The following is a 7,418-nucleotide window of genomic DNA, read 5'->3' on the forward strand; positions in this document are numbered from 1 at the left end:
ATTTGCAGATTATATTTAGAAAGAACATTAAAATCTATCAGATTCTATTTTTGTAAATTTTTATATTGGAAAGAGGTTTTATAGATGTTTTATGATTTGGTCAGTCAAGATGTTTTACAGATACTCTATCTTTGGTTTTCTTGCGCTTGAGGCTGTGAAGCTACGTAATCGTGTAATTTTGTCCTTCGAAGTAAAGTTTACTAACAAATCCACGCGATCATCCGGTCCTGCATTTACAATTATGAAAATCCTAGATGCTCGGTGTACAATACCGTAAGAAGAAGACATTAATTAGATGAATATGATTCAAACAGCCAGCAGTTCAGCGTCACTTTGTCAGAGTTACGGCGGCACGGCCTATAGGTGTACAAGTAACAAAGGCTTTAATTTGGTTCGCCAAACACAATATATGGCTTACAAAGAGAACGGCGGTACGTAACGAGAGAAAGAGGTGACAGGTGTGCGGGAATTAGGGTTTGTGGATGGCTTTATAAACCGGAATTCCCTAAAGTAGCCAAGTAGGGGAGACTGTAAACACTCGGATTTTTAATTGCTATTTTATTTAACTATTATCCAACCCGTTTTCATTTTTGGAATTTTTTACCCATAAAATATCACGTTTATCGAGTCAGTTTTTGTTATTTATATATTATTGTTTAAATATTTATTTAACTATTATAAAACTACTTTGATAAATAGTCAATTTTAACCCTAAACAATACTTGAACCCAATTTTTGTGTCCATCTTTATTCCAGAGAGACCAATCTGCAATTATGTATTATTATTATTATTATTATTATTATTATTATTATTATTATATTAAAATTCTATCAGCCCATACCCGTATCCAAATAGCAAACCCGAACCAGTTTCTTTGCTTGTATCTAGGGTTGCAAATGAGCCGAGCTGCTCGCGAGCTACTTGAGATCGGCTAGTTAAAAAGTTCGATCGAGCCGAGCTTTATCGAGCTCGAGCCCGTGCTCGGGCCTAAAAATAAGCTCGTTTAAAAAACGATCCCGAGCTTTACTTATCGAGCTCGAGCCGGCTCGCGAACCTAAACGAGCTTGCTATTTATATAATTTTTTAAAAAAATATATTTAACAATTATTAATTAATAAATATAATGTTACGAAGAAATAACTAAATAATATATATTCTTTTATAAATAAAATTATAATATAAAAAATATATATATAATAGTTACAATTATAAAAAAATATAATTGATAAATAGTAAACGAGCCGAACCCGAGCCGAGCTCGAGCTTAAAAATTCATTCACGAGCCGAACTTGAGCTTTGAAAATAGAGCTTGAAACGAGCCGAGCTCGAGCTCTGTGTAAGTTAAACGAGCCGAGCTCGAGCCTAGTCGGGCTCAGGCTCGGCTCGTTTCGTTTGCACCCCTGCTTGTAGCGTAATTGTCGTTCAATCTTGGAATTTAATCATGGTGTTTGACTTCCCTTGCCAAAACGACCTTCATCGACAATCGTGATTACGAAACAAGATCAATTATAACGCGAATGATATATATTTGAATAACCACCTCAACCCGTTTATATATTACATGTATACGAGCAATAATAATTCAATTAAAAGTACTGGTAGCGTCCTCAGATCATCGCCAACCTTTACCCCTTAATTATTTTGATTACCGAGACTTGTTTCTGCCTGTTCGAAGTCACGTTTATGCCGGCAATAGTTTGATTAACACACCATTCATATATCACCGTTTCAGGTAATAGTGTTATGTAGCAAGTTCGTTTTTGACCCATTAACATTAACCCTAACCTTAGGGGGTGTCTGGCCTAGCTTATATTTTTGTGCTTATGCTTATATCTTTTTAAAACTTATAGCTTATTTTATATCATTTGGTAAGCTTTTTTTAATTGTTTGGATTAGCTTATATTCTATAAGTTGATTATACATCTTAATAAGTTGTTAAATCCACCATTTTTAATTTGTTATAGTAATAAGTTACTTAAATATTATTAATCCATCACCATTTGAAGACAAATGAGTAATTTACCCCCTTAAACACATAAGCTTCTTCAAATAAGCTAAATAACCATATTCAAATAAGCTTCTACAAACTAGCTTATATAAGCTTATAAGCCTAAGCTAAAAAAGCTAAACCAAACACCAAATGAAGCTTATTTTATAAAAAAAAAAAAAAAACTAAAAAAGCTAGGCCAAACACCCCCTTAATCGATCAATCGTTAACAATTTAAGCGATTAGGTTTGCTAGGGTTTGTTCTTCATTCTCCCTATCAACTATCTGGTTATATTAATTTTGTTCTGGATTGCAATCAGATAAACCCCTGTGTGCTTAAGGGTTTGTGTTGCTGGGGGCGCGGGTTCGAGCCTCCCCCAGTCCGAAATTTTAGTTTTTTTTTTAATTCATTCTTTTGTTATTTAAAGCTCCTAAATCGATTTAATTATATTACTAATATTGTACATATTCCGAACTTTGGGTTATTATTTTCATTCGAACAACTTTTGTAATTTGATAATTAATATTTTGCAGATTCTTGATCGATTAATATGAAGAACGGTAAATCTACTCGACTCGTTTTTCCGTGTACCGAGGACTACGACAACTTCATGTGTTTCTTGTGTCACAAGTATGTTGAATCCGGACACACCCTTTACCGTCACATGTGTTGTCACACCTATTCGGATTGGCGTGAGGTGTTACCCAAAACCCTTGAAAACTGCAGTGCGGTTATTGTTCGAAAAACATTGTTTTCTTCGGATATTGAGTATGTTTCGGATGATGACGTGAGTATTAATGAGGAAGAGTTTAATGGTTCGGTGGCTGATTTGACATTGGCGCTACCGCGATGGAATGCAACGGGTAAAGTTAAAAACAAAAGAGGTAGACAAGATTTTAAGAATGATTATTCGACAAAGAAGGTGAAGGCTGCGGACATCAAGTACGATGAAGTTGTGCCCGAAGAGGTTGGTTTGCCGGGCAACAAGGGTAATGTGGTGTTTGATTTTGATCTCAATGATGATGTGGTGACTGAAACCGAAGATGAAATTTGTTCGCAATAGATCGTATGTCATGTTGATGCATAAAGAAAATTTATGTTTATTGAGAAAATTTATACATAACGAAAATTTATACATTTTATTTATATTGAGAAATAAAAATAAAAAAGCTGATACTGATTACAGTTTGGAGGCTTTCATGTCTCGTGTCTGCAACTGTTTGTAATATGTTGATAACAAAGAATCAGATAATGAAATTTATTAATAACACATGTGGCGGTTGATGATTGAAAATGACAATAATAGTCATGGGTTTGGACAACTCACTTTAACTAGCTTTTGCACATGGCTTTTAAAAAAAATAATAATAACACCATTTCCACTCATTTATTTGGAACTGTTATCACTTTTCCTAATAAAAGAAAGATAGAAGGAAAGATAATATGATTGCTAAATAACAATCATAACAATTAACAATTAACAACAAAAGGGTTGGGAGAAAGACAGATAAGTTTTTAAGTAAAAGGGTCATTACCCGATCCAAAAACCGGACCCGGTGAAAACAAATCCGGTATCATACAGCTAACATTACTCTCTGATTAAAACTAACCGGATTCATATTCGCCGGATAACCAATTAGAACTAAAACATACATCACAACTCCGGTTCCTCCTGGCTTTCCGACGGGCATCTGACAAGCCCCAATATGTTAATCACCTCAGCCATGTCGGGCCGGTTCGATGGCACCTGCGATGTGCAAATCAACCCCAATTTAATAACCGGAATTACTTCCTCAGCTGGAAACTTCCCTTGCAGCCTTTCATCAATGCACTCATCCACTCGCCCTTCCTCGAGGGCCCCACGAACCATGTCGCACAGTATCACCACGTCATCTTCCATATACTCAACGGGCCTCCTCCCCGTTACAATCTCAAGAACCAAAACCCCGAAACCATAAATGTCACACTTTTCGGTTATTTTCACCGTTTTGCAGGCAAACTCGGGTGCCATGTAACCAAGTGCGCTTTGAATCTTGCTGCTAAGAACATACCGATCCAGCATTGGTAGAAGTCTCGCCAAACCAAAGTCTGCAACTTTGGGCTCACCCAAACCGTCGATTAATACATTGCTCGATTTCAAATTGTAATGTATGATTTTAAGCCGATGCAAGTGAGCTAAACTTTTAGCGATCCCGAGGATAATATTGAATCTTTCGTTCCATGTAAGTGAGCTTCTGTTTCCGTCTTCATCTTCATCTTCATGAAGATGCTTGTAAAGATTCCCACCAGAAACATATTCATAAATCAACAATTGCAGTGATGGAGTCCAGTAATACCCTTCAAGCGCTACAAGATTCGGGTGATGAATCTTCCCTAACTTCCTAACCTCCCTCTCGAAATCTTCCTGAGATTTAACCAGACTCGAGACCGTAAGCTTCTTAATCGCGACCGACCGACCGTCCCCGAGAACGGTTCGGTACACCGCACCGAACCCTCCACGCCCGAGCTCGCAATCCTTGTTTAACAAAGCGTGTGCACCGGTACTGAAATCAGGCTCGCCGGAAAACATAACCAGCTTTCCGGAATTCGTGTCGGTGGTGGGGGAGCTGCTGTAATCGCCGCCAGATAACGGGATGGCGGTTGCTGACCTGGACATGGTGGAGCGGACTCTAATATTCAAAACGGTGATGAATATTATGCCGATAACAATCACCGCAGCTGCACCGATTGCAATGAGAGCCGAGATGCTAAGAATCGTTTTCTTGTTATCAATAATCTGAGTGACTGAGTCAGGGTTTGACCCGGGTGAGTTCGGGTCGAGTACTATCGGTTTGGGAAGTACAACTGGACAGCTTTTGTTCACTGCAGCACCACACAGATTCAGGTTGGCGGCAACCGATGATGAAGATATCCTGTTGAAGAAAGCGCCACCTGGCAACTCGCCTTCTAGTTGATTGTGTGAGACATTGAATGCAACAAGATGGACAAGGTTTGCTAATGGTTTAGGTAAAGTTCCAGTGAGTTTGTTAAAAGACAAATCGACATATTCAAGATCAGCAAGTTTTGACATTGTACAGGAACCGAACCCGAGAGATCATTTCGTGATAATATCCTGCAAAACGCATAAGATTAGATCAAGAGAGAGCAAATAAAAGTTTATAAAAGATGTTAAGTTAGAAGAAGCTTACAAATTCTTCAGTGAAGTTGCTCCTATTTCAACAGGAATGCTTCCGTTTAACCGGTTTATACTCAAATCAAGAAAATCCAAAGCTTTAAGCTCGCCAACAGTTTTAGGTATTTCGCCCGTCAATGAGTTCTTAGACATATTCAAGAATCTCAAGCTTGTAAATTTCCCAATATCGAATGGGATTTCACCAGATAACTCATTGTCTGACACATCAACAACTTCAAGATTCTGATGTGCGATGTTAGCAGAGGAAGTAAACGCATCATTGACGCTTCCAGTCAGCTTATTATCTGAAAACCGAATGGTTGCGGCCCTAATTGGAATAACCAAGTAGGAAGAAACCCTGTTAATGAATTCCGACTCGCATCCAGTATCTGGATGTTCTGGCAGTTGATCATGGACGCTGGCAAGCTCCCGGAGAATCGGTTATTGGAAATATTCAGTACTTTTAGTGACCGAATATTACACATCGCATCCGGTACCGCGCCAGTGAACATATTATTAGAAAGATCTAAACTTTCAAGGCTTCCAAATTCACCTATCCATTCAGTAACCTCGCCCGTGAGCAAATTGCCGTGAAAGTCTAAATCTTTACACAAAGAAAGCTTCTGCAATGAGCTTGGCAGACTCCCGGAAAACAAGTTTTCACTAAAATCAACCAATCTCAGCAACGCACAAACTCCAATTTGTTCCGGAACTTGACCCGTAAACTGATTCTTTCCGAGCTTAATCTCTCTGAGGTTATACAAACCTTCAATGTCTTTCGGAATCTCACCTTCTAAAAGATTATCAGAAACATCAAATGATCTAAGTCCATGTAAAGACCACACACCCGAAGGCAACACGCCCGAAAACTGATTCGACGAGAAGTTAAGCGAGCCAAGAGCCAAACACGAGCCCAACCCATCCGGAATCTGACCTGTAAGCTTATTACCAGCCAACGAAATCGACCTCAAAGATCCACATTGGCCAAAAAAGTCACCCGGAACCGGTCCAGACAAACTATTCCCACTTAAATCAATCACTCTAAGGCTACTAAGTTGCGAAACATTAACACCTAAACTTCCAGTAATATTATTTCTAGCTAAAGACAACTTATTTAAAACTTTAACTGCATCAAATCCCGACCCATCTTACCCGATAACCCGAACCCATCAAGAACAAGCTCAGATACCCTGTTGGATCTAGGGTTACACCTAACACCATTCCATTTACATGGACTGTCATCATCTTCATTCCAAGAGGTTAATTTACCATCTGGGTCTTGAAGATCTGCTTTGAATACAATTAACCCCAAGATATCATCATCCAGAGATGGGTTCAGTGATTGTGAAGTAATAACATCAGTAAGTACCATAAACAAGCAAACCCAAATCACTGTTCTCATTTCAAAGCTCAAACCCTAGGTTTAGAAATTAGAAAAGATAATAATAATAATAATAACTGAACAAAACCCAATAGTGTTATTGCATTTTACTGAGGTTACCGGAGAAGTGAACGGAGGTGAGGATTCCAGCCGCCGTGGTGCGGCGGCTACTTTTGTGTTTAGGTTGTTGTTATTATTATTATTATTATTATTATTATTATTATTATTATTATTTTTCAGACTTGAAAGAGTAAAAGAGTATAGACTGGTATTGTTGTATGAAATGACGTATTTGTTATTATTATCAGAGACAGAGAATGCACAGACTTTATTTAGGGAAAGGGTGTGGGCCCACGTGTTTATTGTGGACACGTGTTGGTATGTTAGTGGGTAATGGTGAGTTGTCCTACACGTTGGCATAGACAAACGGTGTCAAACACTAAAACTTCAAATAGAAAGTTTGAGCAATTGCATTTTAGTAATCTAAATTTTAGACTTTCTCATAATAGGTTTTTTTCTTTTAAAACCAATTTTTTCTAGTTTTTATGATTATAATTCAGGAACTTAATTGACTTTGACTCTATTACTGGGTCATTAATTCTATGACTCGCAATAGTTAATATATGTAACTTAATCAATAACTAAGTTTCGTGTGTTTTCAACTTTTTGGAAAAAAAAATGTGTGTGTTTTCAGATTTTATTTATGTCTTCTAAATATCAGATCGTGATAGATATCAAACAATTCTTCATTAGGCTATGCGTAGTGGAGGAGCTACAATTGGGGCGAATTGCGCCGTGTGACGCTCAGTCAGCAACGGGTAATAATTTGTTTTTGGGGTGTAATGGTGTAGGGGCTACAATTAGTAATATAATAAT

General features: G+C 37.8%; 1 pseudogene across 1 annotated transcript; it reads right to left on the reverse strand.

Annotated features, from left to right (window-relative positions):
- Positions 1-3,476: 3,476 nt before the first annotated feature.
- LOC143592622 (putative LRR receptor-like serine/threonine-protein kinase IRK) lies at positions 3,477-6,563 on the reverse strand (annotated as a pseudogene). Its single transcript, XR_013145953.1, has 2 exons — positions 5,178-6,563; positions 3,477-5,101 (listed from the first exon to the last, which is right to left on the reverse strand). The product of XR_013145953.1 is annotated as a putative LRR receptor-like serine/threonine-protein kinase IRK (transcript).
- Positions 6,564-7,418: the final 855 nt, after the last annotated feature.

Source organism: Bidens hawaiensis, unplaced genomic scaffold (genome assembly GCF_021521415.1).
Source record: "Bidens hawaiensis isolate Kalapana, Puna unplaced genomic scaffold, B.hawaiensis_p1.1 tig00001685_1, whole genome shotgun sequence".
NCBI lineage: Eukaryota > Viridiplantae > Streptophyta > Magnoliopsida > Asterales > Asteraceae > Bidens > Bidens hawaiensis.